The 17,215-nt window shown below is 38.8% G+C and overlaps 1 long non-coding RNA gene across 6 annotated transcripts in view; it reads left to right on the top strand.

Moving 5' to 3' along the window:
- LRRC28 overlaps positions 1 to 17,215 on the top strand; it is a 201,230-nt gene that overhangs the window by 158,678 nt on the left and 25,337 nt on the right. For 4 of the 6 annotated variants that reach the window (XR_001919880.1, XR_001919876.1, XR_001919879.1 and 1 more), the window contains 3 exons: positions 4,047 to 4,222; positions 6,152 to 6,311; positions 7,085 to 7,222. This is a non-coding gene — a long non-coding RNA (leucine rich repeat containing 28). The remainder of the gene's footprint in view (positions 1 to 4,046; positions 4,223 to 6,151; positions 6,312 to 7,084; positions 7,223 to 17,215) is intronic. The other 2 variants (XR_001919881.1, XR_001919878.1) reach the window with 1 other exon arrangement.

Below are 17,215 nucleotides of genomic sequence, written 5' to 3'. Positions count from 1 at the left end.
GAGTTAATTTTTGTATATGGTACAAGGTATGGTTGAAGGTCCTATTTTTAAAAATTTTTTATTCTCTCAAATCTGCACTTTTATTTAACTTCTTGTAAAACATTTCCATGATAACTTTTGTGTACTCATCTCAGTCTAGAAGTTCCTATTTTTACATATGGATATACAGTTGTTCAGATACCATCTGTGTAAAATGCTAGCCTTTCTCCACTGTATTTCCTTTGCACCTTAGTTGGAAATTGGCTGTCCATGTATGTACGGGTCTGTCTCTGGATACATTGTCTTCTCTGTTGATCTGTTTGCCTGTTTTGGCACCGATAATACATTGCCTTGATTACCAAGCAATTTTAAGTCTTTAAATTAAAAAATATTTTTTACTATTCTAGCTGTTTTGCATTTCTATATAAATTTTAGAATCAAAGTTTCAATTTGTATATATTTTTAAAGGCCTGTAATTTTAATTGCGTTGTGTCTATAGATCAATTTGAGCAGAATTAACATCTTAACAATATTACGTCTCCTAGCCTATGATCACAATAAATGTCCTAATTACTCTGCATTTTTTGTAGGGTTCTGTGTATATGTCTCAGACCCCGTTTTTTTTCAGATTTACCCCCAAGTATTTCATATTTCAAATAGTATTATATATGGTGTTCAAAGTTTTTATTAATTTCCAATTGATTATTGTAACTAATAGAAATATAATTTCCTATAACTGATCTTGTATCCTCCAAACTTAACAAGCTCACTTATTAGTTCCAGCAGGTTTGTTAAAGACTATATTGGACTTTCTACATACAGCCATGTCTTCTGGGAAAAAGGATAGTTTTACTTCTTCCTTTCAAATCTGGTTGCCTTTTATTTCTTTTTTTACTTTAAGGTACTGGTTAGAAGCTCTTTATTCCTAGTTTGCTGAGAGTTTTTAAATTACAGATGCATGTTGAATTTCTCCACATCTTTTGAAGTAATTATATTGTTTTTCCTTTTTAGGCTTTAATATAGTGCATTACATTATTTCCTTAAGATTAATACAATCTTGATTAAGTAAACTTCATTTGATCATAACAACTTTATACATTGTTAAATTAAATTTGCTAAATTTCTGTTTAACTTTTTCCATCTATGTCTATGTGTGATACTAATTGCTTCTCTTTTCTTGTTATGTGTCCATTTGGTTTTGGTGTCAGGATAATGATAGCTTCAGAGAATGAATTGAGAAGTATTCCAGTCTTTCAACTACGAGTTCAACTTCATTCATAAATGTAGGGCTGTTCAGCTTCTGTGGATCTTGAGTGAGCTTTGCTAATTTTTGTCCTTCAAAGACTTTGTATTAGTATAAAGTTGCTTCTTACCCTTTTATTATCTGTAGAAACTGGGCAATGTCTTTCTCATATTAATATTGGTAATTTATGTCTTCTCTCTGATTAGTCTAGTTAGAGGTTTTTCGAGTTTATTAATGTTCTCAAAGTTCCAGCTTTTTTGTTTTTGTTTTCTATGTTATTGATTATCTTGATGCTCTTTATTATTTCTTTATTTACTTAGGGCTTACTTTACTGTCTTATTTCTGGTTGCTTTAGGTGAGAGCTATGGATGCAACACATCTTTCTTCTATTGATATAATGACCTTTTCTGTCAGTTTTAATATCTATCTTGGTTGTTTCAGTCATGTGATTTTTTTTCCCTCATTGTATGTCATTTTTGGTTGGATGCCATGTAGTGTGAAATTTATGATGTTGATTGAGTGCAGAATATTTTTGATTTCATGTAACTATTCTTAGTATATGTCCTGGGATGCATTTAAGTTAACTGGAAACAGTTTAATCTTTCAGATATGGCTATTAAGGATTTGTTGGGTGGGAATGGAATGGTGTTCAGTCTAGCACTAATTACTCACTGGTCCTGAGATAAGCTTCTGCTCGGGGTCCCTTGAATTGTTGATGTTTAAGTCTACCTGATAAGAGCAGGAGCCATTTCCAGCCGTGTGGGATTGCTGGGGCACTGTTAGCCTTAATCTTTTCACCTCTTCCTTTTTCCAGCCTCAGGTAGTTACCTTGCATGTGCTGATCAGTACTCATCTGAATATTCCAAGAGGGCCTTCTGCAAATCTCCAGAGTTCTCTCTCTGTACATTATCTCTCTCTCCCCTAAGGTTCTCTGTCCTGTAAACTCTTACTGTTTTGGGCACCCTGAACTCTTAGTTCCCTGTCCTCAAGTTAAGGTGCCTACCAGGCTGTGACTGAGTTAACTCTTCTCTTCAGTCAAGTCTCTGCTCAAATGCCACCTTTTCAGAAAGACTTTCTTTGATTATGTTATCTGAAATGGTATAGCTCTCACTCCCCTCTTAACTCTTGTTTTAGCATATGTGTATCTTTTAATTGTCCATCTCTCCTCAGTATAATAAGCTCAATTCTGATCTTCAGTATGTACCTAACAGAATTTCATGCTCATGTGTATCAAATAATACATACAACAATGTTGATATAGCCCAGCCCTGGAAACAGCGCATACATTTACCAGTACTACCCAGCAATGAAAATGAATAAACTATAGTACACTCAGTAGCATGGGTGTATCCCAGGAAGATAATGTTGACAAAAAGAGCCAGACACAGAATTTGTCATGCTGTTGAAGAAGGCAAAGCCAAACTATACTGTTAGAGTTTGAAAAAATGCTTCCTTTTGAGATACAGGTTTTGCAGTAGGAAGGCCAGTGTGGCCTCCTGAGGTTCTTTTTGTTGAGCTGATTGGAAAAACTGAGTAGAATTAATTGAGTTCTAGGTCATATACTCTCTTCTCTGTAGAACCTTCTCTAATTCCCTAGACAAAGTCAGTTCCTCCATCTTCTCTGACCCAATATTAGAATAATTATATTGTTAATTATATCATAATTATTACATTTTTCAAGGGAAGGAAGTCATTTTTTTTTCCTTAATTTAAGTATCTTGACTTGTGTATAGTAAGTTCCCTGGGAATATTTTCCAATGAAATAGTGCCTAGTCACTCTAGTATCTGACTCTTTGCTGCCCCATGGACTGTAGCCTGCCAGGCTCCTCTGTCCATGGGATTCTCCAGGCACGAATACTAAAGTGGGTTGCCATGCCCTCCTCCAGAGGATCTTCCTGACCCAGGGATTGAACCCACGTCTCCTACATCTCCTGCATTGGCAGGCGGGTTCTTTACCACCAGCACTACCCGGGAAGCCCATTTTCTGATGAAAGGGGTGAGCAAATGTAGGAGCTTAGAGTGAACAAATAAGCCAAGGGCTTCTGTCTTCCAGTACTGTACCTTCTTCATTGCCTGTCTCTAGACGAGCAGCGAGAGAGTACCTCATGTTGTGTCTGGAGAGTCAAGGCTTGTTGGCACCTGTTTGTCATTAGAGAAGAAAGGTGTTAAGGTGTTTAGGTAACCTGGTGATCTCAGACAGGAAATGGAAAGAGATTGGACTCCTGGGTTTTAGTAACCCTGTAAACCTAAAGGAACAGCAGTGTCTCTGCCTTCTGGTTATGCGTGGCTGTAGGGAATAGTATGTGATTTGGCTTATTCAATAGACCCTGCCAAGAATATTTTCTCCACAAGTTTATGGAAGTTATCTGCTACCATTAAAAATCTGTTTACTTTGTTGGGTGTTTTCCGCACACAAAAATTCTGTTAAACCAAAGTATTATAACTTAACAGAGTTCTCTTTGTTCCTTTCAATTTTGAAAATTTCAATAAACATAAACTTAGAAAGGGTAAGAAAATGAGGATAAATGGAGCTTACTAAGCAAATTGTGTAGACCCGACGAAGGAAATTCCTTCCAAGTTTGTCCTTACTGGCAATGCCTGGACCTCAGTGAAGATTTTAGCTGAGTTCCAAATGATGAGTCTAAATTTCTGTGCCAGATTTTATTAAGGAACCCAAGATAGCATCTGTTCACTTTGAAAAGAATTTTGGCAATTCATCAGTGTCTTAAAATTCTAAATGTATATTTTGATTAACACATTTTTATTGGCACATATAGTCATTTCCTTTTGGCTAACACTACTGTGAATGTGTGTCTTTCTGTAGCTGTGGTGCTCCCATTCAAGTTTCTGAGGTGAAGCTGCTTTCCTTTTCATCGGGGCAACTAACCGTTTTCCTCCCTGCTGAGGTGAAGGCCATAGGGACAGAGAAGGATCATGTCCTGCCTCTGCAGGAGCTGGCCATGAGGACTCTGCATCATACCTACCACGCTTCTCTAAAAGGTACATGGGACCTCTCTTTTCTTTTTTCCCCTACTTCTTATTCAGTGAGCTTAGGGATTGTGCTTTATGCTATTTTGATGTTCACTTTCAAAATTGTGGTAAGATGTACCCAACATAAAATTTACCACCTTTACGTGCTCAGTTCAGTGGCATTAAGTACATTTGCTCAGTTGTGTAATGGGACATTTTTTGTAAGAGAAAAGTTTAATATTTTGTCAACACTGATCCCTTTAGCAACCCCTACAGACACAGAGAAGCGTTCACTAGATATGGTGTTCAGTCAAAAGAACAGGTTACAGGTTAAACTATGTGGTTGAAATTGAAAGAAATTGGTTTTTGAGAACACATATTTGGTAGAAGTGAGAAGACTGGCATTGGTACTTTCTCCCATAAAAAAATGTGCAAAGATCTTACCCCTAAAGCAAAGTTGGTACTTCTTCCAACATAGCAGGCTTTTGCCTTGCACCCTCCTCACATCTGAGGAATTTATATATGTAAAGGAAAATTAATTCCAGGACCCTGTGGCAGTGTTACCTCAGGATGCCAGCTCTTGGTTTGGAAAGTCTTTAGTAGGGTACATATGTCTTAGGTGATGTGGAGTGGGCCTGAGATGCTTTTAAAAAGCACTGCTGCTGCTGCTGCTGAGTCGCCTCAGTCGTGTCCAACTCTGTGCGACCCCATAGACGGCAGCCCACAAGGCTCCCCTGTCCCTGGGATTCTCCAGGCAAGAACACTGGAGTGGGTTGCCATTTCCTTCTCCAGTGCATGAAAGCGAAAAGTGAAAGTGAAGTCGCTCAGTTGCATCCAACTCTTCGCGACCCCACGGACTGCAGCCTACCAGGCTCCTCCATCCATGGGATTTTCCAGGCAAGAGTACTGGATTGGGTTACCATTGCCTTCTCCTAAAAAAAAAAAAAAAAAAAGCACTAGGCAATGTTAATGAGAAAATACATTTCAAGTGTTTTTAAAACTGCCAAAATGTTTTGTCCTTGCTTTAAAAAAAAAAAAAGTTCATACAAAGATATCTAACATTAACCTCCCAGAAATGTATTGTTTTCAAAAACTGAACAGAAAACTGAAATTATTCACCTATGAACAAATTACATTTTTCAAAATGGTTATTGAAAAATCTGGACAGATACAGAAGATAGTAAGATAATTTGTATTTCCTTCCCAAAGATGATTCAGTGAATTTTAGGTGTCACCTCATCATGACTATTTCTCTCTCTCCTGGTGTTCACTGTCAGTAGCAATCTAGGGTACATTTGTGTTCAGGATTGCCCAGACGCCTAGGATATTTTGCTTTAAACATTTCTTTTGTGTGCTCAGACTAAACTAAGGAAAAAACATCCCATTTTTATTAATGACAGCTCATAGAGGGAGACAGGGAATCATTATTTTTCATTTTCTTTGATTTCTTTGTTTCCCCTTTTCATTCTTTTCAGTAAGTGTAATTTAGCTTGAAACATTCTAAATCCCCAATAGATTTAGGAGGAACTTAATGAAAGTCTGTTTCAGTCTTCAGTCGCAGACCTTTTTTTATTTGGTCCTTTTTTTGAAAAAGGACCTTTTTTTATTTGGTCTTACAGAAGTTTGCAGACCCTCTCTGGGTAAACCCAACAGCCTTTTTGATCTTTGTTCTTAAAGAATATTTGGCCTTATTCTTTCCTTGCTTCCACCTCAGGACAGCTCAAGTTGCTCTTAAAAGAATAGACTTAGGGTTTCTCTTAGTGTCTAAAGTATAAAAAAAACCTTTCATTTCCAAATAATGTTATGTTTTCATTCAGTGCCTATCAGATAACAAAACTTTCCACATACAGTACTTTTCACTAACCGAATTTACTTGTTAACAGTGAGATGTATTATAAGACGCCTCGTTCAAGGATGTCTCATTTTTTGTTTGTGTATGATTTTTCTCTTGTGTTCCAGATCTGGACTTTCTGTCTCCAGTCTCGTTACCCAGAAGTCTCCTGGAGCTGCTGCACTGCCCCTTGGGGCACTGTCACCGGTGCAGCGAGCCCATGTTTACGATTGTCTACCCCAAGCTCTTTCCCTTGAGAGAGACGCCAATGGCAGGGCTGCACCAGGGGTAAACATGCCTAAGTGGGCACCAGGGCTTATACCTGGGCGAGGGGTGGGAACGTGGGGAGGGGTGGAGGACACACGTAAAAAGTGCTGTCTAGTCAGCAGCTTGAAAGGGGCCTAGAGTGCTTCCTGCCATACAACTAAATGAAAAAAGTGCACATTTTCAGTATAATAAGAAAACTGGGTTTCCCTTTATTACATTTTTGGTCTTGTGAAGAATGGTTTTATTGTATATGTTGTTTAGAGTAGCTCATTCTTTGGAGAAGTGTTTTCCTGCTATTCCCCTATTCACAATAGTCTTTAGGCAAGGAGTGTAAGAACAAAATATTTGTTATATAATGGGTCCAGCCCAGCCCTTCTATTTAAACTCACATTGCTAACTGAAAGTGTGTGGCTGAACATTGTGTGTGTGTTTCTGTTTTGAATTTCTAACACTTCCAAATGGCATTCTCTTGCCACTCTGTTTCTTGGCACAGTGCCTTGAATTTGCAAAGAATGTTAACTAAATAAAAAACTCCATACTGGTAGTTTAAAAAAGAATACCAGACAATTAAAAATAGGACATGAAATGAAAAATCTTCCATTAGCCCTGCCTCAGCTTATAGATTTTCTAAATTTAGGATCTTCTAAGTTCGCATTTTTCAAAGTTGAAAAAAAAAAGATGCTATAATACCTCACTTATCCTCAAATGTGGTATTTTGGGTTAGTACATTTTTCAGGAAAACTTGTTACCCCTATTCAGTCCCAGAAGCGTTTCCTTTATAATCATTTTTGTAGAATGAGAGCGAGCGTGGGCAGGGTACTGCACCTCTCAGAGCCTCAGAATGGAGCTGGAACAGCCTGCTGGGCAGGGCATCTGAGGATCAGCAGACGATGAAGGCAGACACCTGGCACATAATGGGTGCTCAGCAAATGGTAGTTACCTTTCCATCTCTCTACCCACTCCTTCCCCAAACTGCATTTGTCTTTTTTCTTACCTGAATAATCCTGTTTTGCTATACTTTCAGTTCCCGTTTCAACTTTCTGTATTTTTAGTTTCCTGCTTCTTTACCGTGCCTGCCTCCAGAAGCCCTCCTCCAAACCTTGCAAATCTCCTTCTGATCAGAGCTGAAAGGATGGAGTCAGGATTTGAGTGTTAACTACATGAGTAATATTAACAAATGAAATAGGCACATCTGTAAGAAGCAGTAGGGAATATATTGATCAAGTCACCGGCCATGATTCTGACTGCTTACCTGGGAGATCTTGGGCAAATTGACGTAACATTTCTGAGCTTCATCTTTTCATCAGTAAAATGAACTTAGTAATCATATCTATTTAAAAGGTCATTGTGAGGATTAAATGAGATTATTTTATATAAAGAGCCCAGGATGGTACCTGGCATGTAATACATATTGAGTAACTGTTAACTGTGATATCTTTTTGTAGCTCAAAAACTCTTAAAAATTTATTTTGTGTATATGTCTTTAGCAAATGATGTTTATATTAGTAAGATATCATTATAGGAAAATCTTAAATTCGTTAAACTGTAGTAAAATCCTTCTGCATTGTTGTTGCACAGCTTCCTGTAGAGGACATTTCCTTACAAAAAATGTGAAAATGAAAACAGTGCAAGGATGCTCTGTTAGCAGCTGATAAAATCCTAAATACCGATTTAAAAGCTAAATTTTCATTTCATCATGGTAATTAATTTGTGAAAATAAAGTAGATCCTTCAAATGAAGTCATTTTTGTGTTATCTTTACATAAAATTTGGGAAACTTATTTGATAACTATTTGCATATTCTATTTACTGCTACTTGTTTCTCTGCTTCAACCAGTATGAATATCTTATATTGCTTTAGAACATAAATATAATATTGTTAGTTTAGTAAAATGAGTGTATCAAATACATAGATCATAGGCAATGCCCTTTTGTTAATCTATGCCAGAAGTGCCTATGTTTATAGCAAAAACTGAAATACCAAGATACAAACATGGCTTCCTGTGGTGAGTTAATGCTAAGATTTGAATTTTAGAATTTGTATATTTCATTTGATCCACTGGACTTTGCTCCTTCCCATGTTGCTATGGAGATTATATTAAAAGCTTTGAATTTAGTTCCTAACATAGTCTTTAAAGTACTTTCTTTTATAACTGAAAACCAAATACTTGAATCTCAATAGCTTATTGCTAAAAATAAATCAATATTTTTAATATCATAAATTCTAAAAGGTCTTGACAATATTGTTTTTAAGTTTTCTAATATATTCAGTTCAGTTTTCATTGCTTGTCATAAAATAAATCAGCGTATCAGCCAATATCTAAATAAATGTGGATATTTGGCATCATTTTAAAGGAACATATTGAATATGCTTCTAAAATACCAAGTCTCGTACAAGTATTAGTTCCAACCTAAGTTTAATACAGTCAAGTAAAAAGAAATTGCAGTATTTTGCATAAACAGTAAATACCAAAATCTTCAAATATCTATAGAGAGAATAATAGCTAGTATGTTCATAACTTTTGATCACAGTAGGCATTGCAAGTTTTCATTTCCCCAAATTACTGTTCATTTGTTAAAATGGAGAATGTCAACTCAGAGGATTATTTATTACTAGAACATATGTCTGGCTTTTCCCACATGTGTATGAGCCTTATAAATTTTGTATTTCCCAGTAGGAAATCCGGCTAATCAAGGTTTTGCAAGGGTGTTTTATTCATTTCCTACAGATGCCTCGACAGAATACCACAGAACTGTCTGACAAGATCTGCTGTAGATGTTGTCTCAGAGATCTGAAGGCTAGAGATGTGAAAGGATTGGTTCCTTCTGAAGGCTATGACGGAAGGGTCTAAACCTTGTAGATAGCCATCATCTCCCTTCTCTTCACATTGTCTTACTTCTGTGTGAGTCTATCTTGGTGTCCAAATGTCCCTTGTTTATAAGGACACCAGTGACATTGCATTAGGGCCCTTCCTGATGACCTCATCCTAACTTACCTCATTACACCAGCAATGACCCTGTTTCCAAATAAGGTTACTGTTTTATTCTGCTAGGGTCACCATACAAACAAACAAAATACCATGGGCTGGCTTAAGCAACAGAAATTCAGTCTCACACAGAAGCTGAAGTGTGAAATCAGGGTGTATATGGTTAGGTTGTGCTGAGGGCTCTCTTCCTGGTTTGAATTTAGCCATTTTCTTGCTGCCTCGAGTGGCAGAGAATATGATCACACACATGCACACGGTCTCTGGTGTCTCATCTTATAGGGGCACTAATCCCATCATCAGGACCCCACCATTATGAACTCATCTAAGCCTAATATCTCCCAAAGCCCCATATCCAAATACCATCACACTGGAGATTAGGGCTTAACCATATGAATCAGTGGCAGGATGGGGGGACACAATTCAGGTGATAGCAGTCACATCTGGGGTTTTAGGGATTAGGACTTTAACATGTGAATTTAGGGGGATACAGTTCAACCCATAATGGTCTGTCCTCCAAAAATTCATGTCCTTCTCACATGCATAATAAATTCATTCCATCCCAACACTCCCCAAATGCTAACCTATTCCAGCATCAACTCTTGAATTCAAAATCTAATCTTAAGTATCTAAATCAGGTATGAATAAAACTCAAGCATAACTCACCATGGGACAGAACTCCTCATCTATGAATCTGTAAAACCAGACTGGTTATCTTCTTTCAGTATACGATGGTTGGGACAGGCATAAGATAGACATTTACATTACAGAAAGGAGGAAAAGAGATCATGAGTTTCAGGAAAGTCCAAAACCTAGAAAGACAAATTCCATTAGATTTTAATACTTGAGAATAATCCTCTGGTTAGATGCTCTGTCCTTTAGACCCTCTGGTGAAGTGGCCTCAGCTCCTTAGCCCTGAGTGAGGGCCCTGCTCTCTAAAACCAAGGAAGTTACCCCACCCTCTGGAATTGGAGAGGTGACCCCATCCCCAGGGTTATTCTTCCCTTTACTTGACAGCTTGTTTCCTGCCTGTGGAATCCCAGAAGTCTGACAGCATTTCTTTACCCTTTTGCATCTCTGTCCCCTCCAAGCTGTCAGCATTTCTGCTGAAATGGTTGAACAGATCACAAGTCTCACGCCTAATCTTTTAAAGGTTGTCTAGCTATACCCTTGGTGTTTTCTCCAGAACATGCTTTCTCATTTTTTGCAGGTAGCCTGGGAATTTCCCAAATCTTCAAGTTCTGATTCTTTTTTGCTGAACAGCTGCCTCAATTTATCTCCCTCCTCTCACATTTTGCTGTGAGCAGCAAAGAGAAACCAGGCCATGCCTTCAGGACTTTGCTTAGAAACCTCCTCAGCTAAATATAGGCGTACCTCATCTTTCTGTGCTTCATTTTATTGCACTTCACAGATAGTGCAGTTTTTACAAATTGAAGGTTTATGTCAACCCTGCATCAAAAAAGCCTATTGGTTCCATTTCTCTAACAGTGTTTGCTCACTTCCGATCTTTGTGTCACATTTGGTAATTCTCACTTGGAACTTTTTCATTATTTTTATGCTTGTGATAGTGGGTCTGTCATCAGTGATCTTTGATGTTACTCCTGCTACTCGCTGAAGGCTCGGATGATGGTTAGCATTTTTCAGCGATACTTTTAAATTAAGGTATACACATTGGTTTTTTAAAACATAATGGTTTTGCATACTTTTGACTACATTATAGTGTAAAAATAACTTTTATATACACTGGGAAACCAAACAATTTGTGTGACTTGCTTCATTACACCATTTGCTTTATTGTGGTGGTTTGGAACTGAACCTGCAATATATCTGAGGTATGCCTGTACCCAAGATGATCACTTACAAGTTCTGTTTTCCATTCAGCATAACACAATTCAGTTGAGTCCTCTGTGCTTTCTAACAATGATGATCTTTCTTTCATTTTATAATAACACATTCCTCATTTTTGTCTAATACCTCCTATTTCCAGCAACATCCTGTTCACGACAATATATGTGTTGTCTAAGACAGTAAAAGCTTTTTCTATAGCCTACATTTCATAGGATTTTTCCAGGCAAAAATATTGGAGTGGGTTGCCATTTCCTCCTCTAGGGGATCTTTCCACTCAGGGATTGAACCCATGTCTCCTACATCTCCTGCTTGGCAGGCAGGTTTTTTATGATGGAGCCACCTGGGAAGCCCCTCTTCTGTAGTTTTCCTCTTTCATTTGGAAGCCCTCACCTGATATTCTTTAATGTCTATATTTCTACCAATAGTCTCCACAAGGCAAAACTCTTCTAGCCTCTACTGCTTAATTTCAAAGTCACATCTAGATTTTTAAATGTTTGTTACAGCAGCTTCCCTTACCAGTAGCTGAATTTGTATTAGTTAGCAGTCTCCAGAGAAACAGAACGTGTATCTATATCTGTAAATAATAAATATAGGCAGAGATTGATTGCTTTTAAGGAATTGGCTCACGTGATTTGGTAGTTGGTAAGTCCAAAACCACAGGGTAGGCTGGCAGGCTGGCAATTCAGGAAAGAGTTGATGCTGCAACCTTGAGTCTGAATTTCACAGGGTAGCAGGCTAGAAACTCAGGTAGGGTTTCTATGTAGCTGTCTTCAGGAAAAGTCCTTGTGCGTCTTTGCTCTAAAACTGATCGGATGAGGCCCACCTACACTATGGAGCATTATCTGCTTTACTGAAAGTCTGCTAATTTAAATGTCAAAAAGGGCTTCCCCGGTGGCTCAGACGGTAAAGAATCCACCTGCGATGCCTGGGTCCGATCCCTGTGTCAGGAAGATCCCATGGAGGAGGGCAGGGCAACCTACTCCAGTATTCTTGCCTGGAGAATCCCCATGGACAGAGGAACCTGATGGGCTACAGTCCATGGGGTCACGAAGAGTTGGACACGACTGAGCAACTAAGCTGCAGCTGCTGCTACATCTGAAAAATACCTTCACAGCAACATCTAGACTGGTGTTTGACCAAATAACTGGGTCAAGTCAAGTCAAGTTGATAAGAAAATTCACCACCATACACATTCAAAAGGTCTCAGTTAGATCACCAGAATGTTTTGAGACAGAAACTGCCCAGAATCCCAGTGTTCCTTTCCATGTCACTTGATTAAATCTGGTCCATAACAGATATTAACAGTGTATGCTTTGGTGTTGGTGTGGTGACATGTGATATCTCTGCTCTTGTACAGTAAATCCCTGGGGCTGGAATGAAAGAACTCATAAGCATTAGGGGGTCAGGAGACCCAGCTGGAAGTTGAGCTATGTTACTTAATACTATAAGATAGGTACTATTATTAGGAGAATCATGCCTTCCATATGGTTCAACCTAATATAATCCCCATGTTATGGGGGTAGGAGGGTGTGGAACTGGGTCTCAGGAAGGTTAGAACCTGGGCCGGGACCTCACAGCACAGCTGGGATTTGATCCATTTACCGGTCTGGCTTCAAATCTGTGTTTTAGACACTATGCTATAATTATTAATAGCTACTGGATAAATCACTACTTACAAAGAAATTTTGAAATACTGCTCATAAAATGAAGATAAGCTCTAATATTCTGCACAAGATACTTCAGAAAAATATATATGTGTATACATGCATGTGTGTGTGTGCACTAAGAAATCCCACAGGATGTAAATCTAATTGTAAACTGTGATCACCTTGAAAGGGAAGATTGTAGGGTTATGGAGTAGTCAGGTGGGGACTTTAATTTTCAATTCTGTATACTATAGAATCATTTGAATATTCTCAGTAAGGATGTGTTTTTATAAATATACAAAATAATAATAAAAAGTAGTGTATAGCTAAAGTGAAAAGAAAGTGAGAGTTGCTCAGTTGTGTCTGACTCTTTGCGACCCCATGAACAATACAGTCCACGGAATTCTCCAGGCCAGAATGCTAGAGTGGGTAGCCTTTCCCTTTTCCAGGGGATCTTCCCAGCCCAGGGATCGAACCCAGGTCTCCCACACTGCAGGCAGATTCTTTACCAGCTGAGCCACAAGGGAAACCCAGTATATAGCTACAAACAAACAACCTCAGTCGTGTCCGACTCTTTGAGACCCCATGGACTGTAGCCTACCAGGCTCCTCCGTCCATGGGATTTTCCGGGTAAGAGTACTGGAGTGGGTTGCCATTTCCTTCTCCAGGGGAAATTCCCAACCCAGGGATCGAACCCAGGTCTCCCGCATTGTAGGCAGACGCTTTACCATCTGAGCCACCAGGGAAGGGACTTAAGAAAACCTTTTGCTTGAAACTTTATAAGGTTAAAAAAGAAAAGGAAAGATTCTGATAGCAATTTTTAAGTTAAAAATGTTTTTAAACAGGTTACATAAGGTAAGGTAAAGTCGCTCAGTCGTGTCCGACTCTTTGCGACCCCATGGGCTGTAGCCTACCAGGCTCCTCTGACCATGGGATTTTCCAGGCAATAGTACTGGAGTGGATTGCCATTTCCTTCTCCAGGGGATCTTCCCGACCCAGGGATCAAACCCGGGTCTCCCACATTGTAGACAGACGCTTAACCGTCTGAGCCACCAGGGAAGTCATGATACCCAATTTTTGTCAGCCATGGGTATATATATAAATACATATAAGTGTGTGTATGTGTGTGTGTGTGTGTGTGTCTGTGTGTGTGGTTTAAATTGTTTGAATATGTAGGAAAAGTCTTGATGGCTCACCAAAGCACTGGTTTTCTATGAGTAGTGTCGAATTTTTGCAACAAACTGGTGTTGCTTTAAAAGTTAAAAATGATGTTCAATTATTAAAACAGCTGGCCAATGGTTTCTTTTTTACTTATTTATTTATTTGCAGGGGAAACAAATTTTTTCAAGTCATACATTATCATTGAAACAAAATTAGAAAAAAGAAGTCTGCAAAAGGAAGTGTATCAGATGGAAGTACTGCCACTGGAGATGACACCTCTTATAATATTATTTAGGTTAAAGTAGAATATCTCTTAGTTGACTTCTTAACTGAGGATCCAGATTCTTGATGCTTCCTATTCCATTTTTTTTTTTAATCAGGGTAAGAGCATTTAACATGAAATCTGCCTTCTTAGCAAATGTGTAAGTGTACCATACAGTATTAACTGTAGGTACTGTATTATACAGCAGCTCGCTAGAACTTACTCGTCCTGCATAACTGAAACTGCACCCATTGAACACAACTCCTGCTTCTCCCTCCCGTAGTCCCTGGTAACTCACCATTCTGCTTCTGAGTTGGACCATTTTAGATATCTCACGTAAGTGGAATCATGCAGTATTTGTCCTATAACACGCTTATTTCCCCTACCATGTTATCTTCCAGGTTCATCTATGTTGTTGCAAAGAGCAGGACTTCTTTTTTAAAGCTGACTAATATGCTAGTGTGTGTGTGTGTGTGTGTGTGTGTGTGTGTGTGTGTGTGTGTGTATGTCTTAGTTGCTCAGTCATGTCCAACTCTTTGAAACTCCATGGACTGTAGCCAGGCTCCTCTGTCCATGGGGGATTCTCCAGGCAGGAATACTGGAGTGGGTTGCCATGCCCTCCTCCAGGGGATCTTCCCAATCCAGGGATTGAACCCCGGTCTCCTGCATTCCAGGTGGATTCTTGACCGTTTGAGCTACCTGGGAAGCCCTCTATTGTATGTGCATTCCCTATTTTCTTTATCCATTCATCAATTGATAGACATTTAGGTTGTTTCCATGTTTTGGATATTGTGAACATGGGAGTGCAGATATTTCTTTGAGACTCTGACTTTAAATCTTCTGGATATATACTCAGAAGTGGGGTTGCTGGATATGTTCATTCTATTTTTTAATTTTTTGAGAAACTATTCCATAGCGACTGCAGCATTTTACATTCCCCCCAACATGTATAAGGATTCCAGTTTCTCTCCATCCTTGCCAACACTTACTTTTTGTCTTTTTTTTTTTTTTTTTTAGAGCAGCCATCCTGACAGGCCTGAGGGGAGGTCTCATTGTGGTTTTGATCTGCGTTTCTCTGATAATTTGTGATGTTGAGAGCCTTTTCATGTGCTTATTGTCTGTCTCTGTGTCTTCTTTGGGAAAATGTCTATTTTTAAATCAGATTGAGTTTTTTTTGCTGTTGAGTTATAGGAGTTCCTGATATATTTTAGATCAGTCCATGATTAAATACAGGGTTTGCAATTATTATCTCCATTCTGCAGGTTACATTTTCCTTTTGCTGGTTGTTTACTTTGCTGCTTGGAAGCTTTTTAGTTTGATGTAGTCCCTCTTGCCTATTTCTGTTGTTTGTGCCTTTGGTGTCATAGCAAAGACCAATGTCAAGGGGCTTTTCCACTGTTTTCTTCTAGAGGTTTTATAGTTACAGGTCTTATGTTTAGGTTTTTAGTTCATTTCGAGTTGGTTTTTGTGTATGCTGTAGGATAAGGGTACACTTTCATTCTTCTGCATGTAGATGTCCAGTTTTCCCATGCTATTTCTCGAAGAGACTGTCCTTTCCCATTGTATGTTGTTGGCTTCCTTGTGGAAGATCAGTTGACTGCCTGTGTGTGGGTTTATTTCCAGGCTGTCTACTCTCTTCCATTGGTCTATACATCTGTCTTTATACCAGTACCATACTATTTTGATTACTGTAGAATATTTTGAAATCAAGAAGTATGATGCCTTCAGTTATGGGTTTTTTCCTCAAAATTTGTTTAGCATTCAGATCTTTTGTGGGACAATATGAATTTTAGGATTCTTTTTTCTGTTTCCACTGTTAAAAAGCCATTGGAGTTATTTCCAAATAGCTCAGAATAATGGATCCACTCAATTATTATTCTGTCCAGTCAGTCAGCAGACACGCTGTGAGCTGGACACTGTGGTGGTAAGGATACCATGGCTTCAGCTGGCTGCTTTCAAGCTCAGATTTACAGAGCTTGGTTCTTTCAGGAGTTCTCCCTGGTCTTTTAAGCCTGAGTGGTTACATGAGAGAACAATATGTCTGGGTAACTGTTGTTCCTAGGGTAGGGACCCGTTTGTTAGAGAGTGTTCAGGACTTTGTCTGTTTGGACAAGTTAATACTCCTTTTTCCCACTCATTAGTAGTTTATTTTTAAATAATATCTTCTATCTAATTCTTATATGATTAAATGACATCACTTATGAAATATTTCACATTGCCTTACCCTTGCTTTTTGTGGGTATTACTTTACAACAATAATGCTGACATTATTTTCTTACTTATGTTTGGGTTGTTTTTTCCTTTCAGCAAAAGCCTATTTGTTGGCACCCTCTTTTTTTTGTTGTTAATTGAAGGATACTTGCTTTACAGAATTTTGCTGTTTTCTGTCAAACCTCAACATGAATCAGTCATTGGTATACATATATCCCCTTCCTTTTGAACCTCCCTCCCATCTCCCTCTCCATCCCTGTAGGTTGATCCAGAGCCCCTGTTTGAACTTCCTGAGCCATACAGCAAATTCCCATTGGCTATCTATTTTACATACAGTAATGTAAGTTTCCATGTTACTCTTTCCATACATCTCACCCTCTCCTCCCCTCTCCGCATGTCCATAAGTCTATTCTCTATGTCTGTTTCTCTGTTGCTGCCCTGTAAATAAATTCTTCAGTACCATTTTTCTAGATTCCATATATATCTGTTAGAATAGGATATTTATCTTTCTCTTTCTGACTTCACTCTGTAGAATAGGTTCTAGGTTCATCCACCTCATTGCTAAGTCGCTTCAGTCGTGTCCGACTCTGTGTGACCCCATAGACGGCAGCCCACTAGGCTCCTCTGTCCCTGGGATTCTCCAGGCAAGAATACTGAAGTGGGTTGCCGTTTCCTTCTCTGATGCATTAAAGTGAAAGTGAAGTCGCTCAGTCATGCCCAACTCTTAGCAACTCCATGGACTGAAGCCCACCAGGCTCCTCCATCCATGGGATTTTCCAGGCAAGAGTACTGGAGTGGGGTGCCGTTGCCTATT

The sequence above is a fragment of the Capra hircus genome, chromosome 21 (assembly GCF_001704415.2).
Source record: "Capra hircus breed San Clemente chromosome 21, ASM170441v1, whole genome shotgun sequence".
In the NCBI taxonomy this organism is placed as follows: Eukaryota; Metazoa; Chordata; class Mammalia; order Artiodactyla; family Bovidae; genus Capra; species Capra hircus.
The sequence above is the reverse complement of the archived record's forward strand: the minus strand, read 5'-3'. Positions and strand labels throughout refer to the sequence as shown.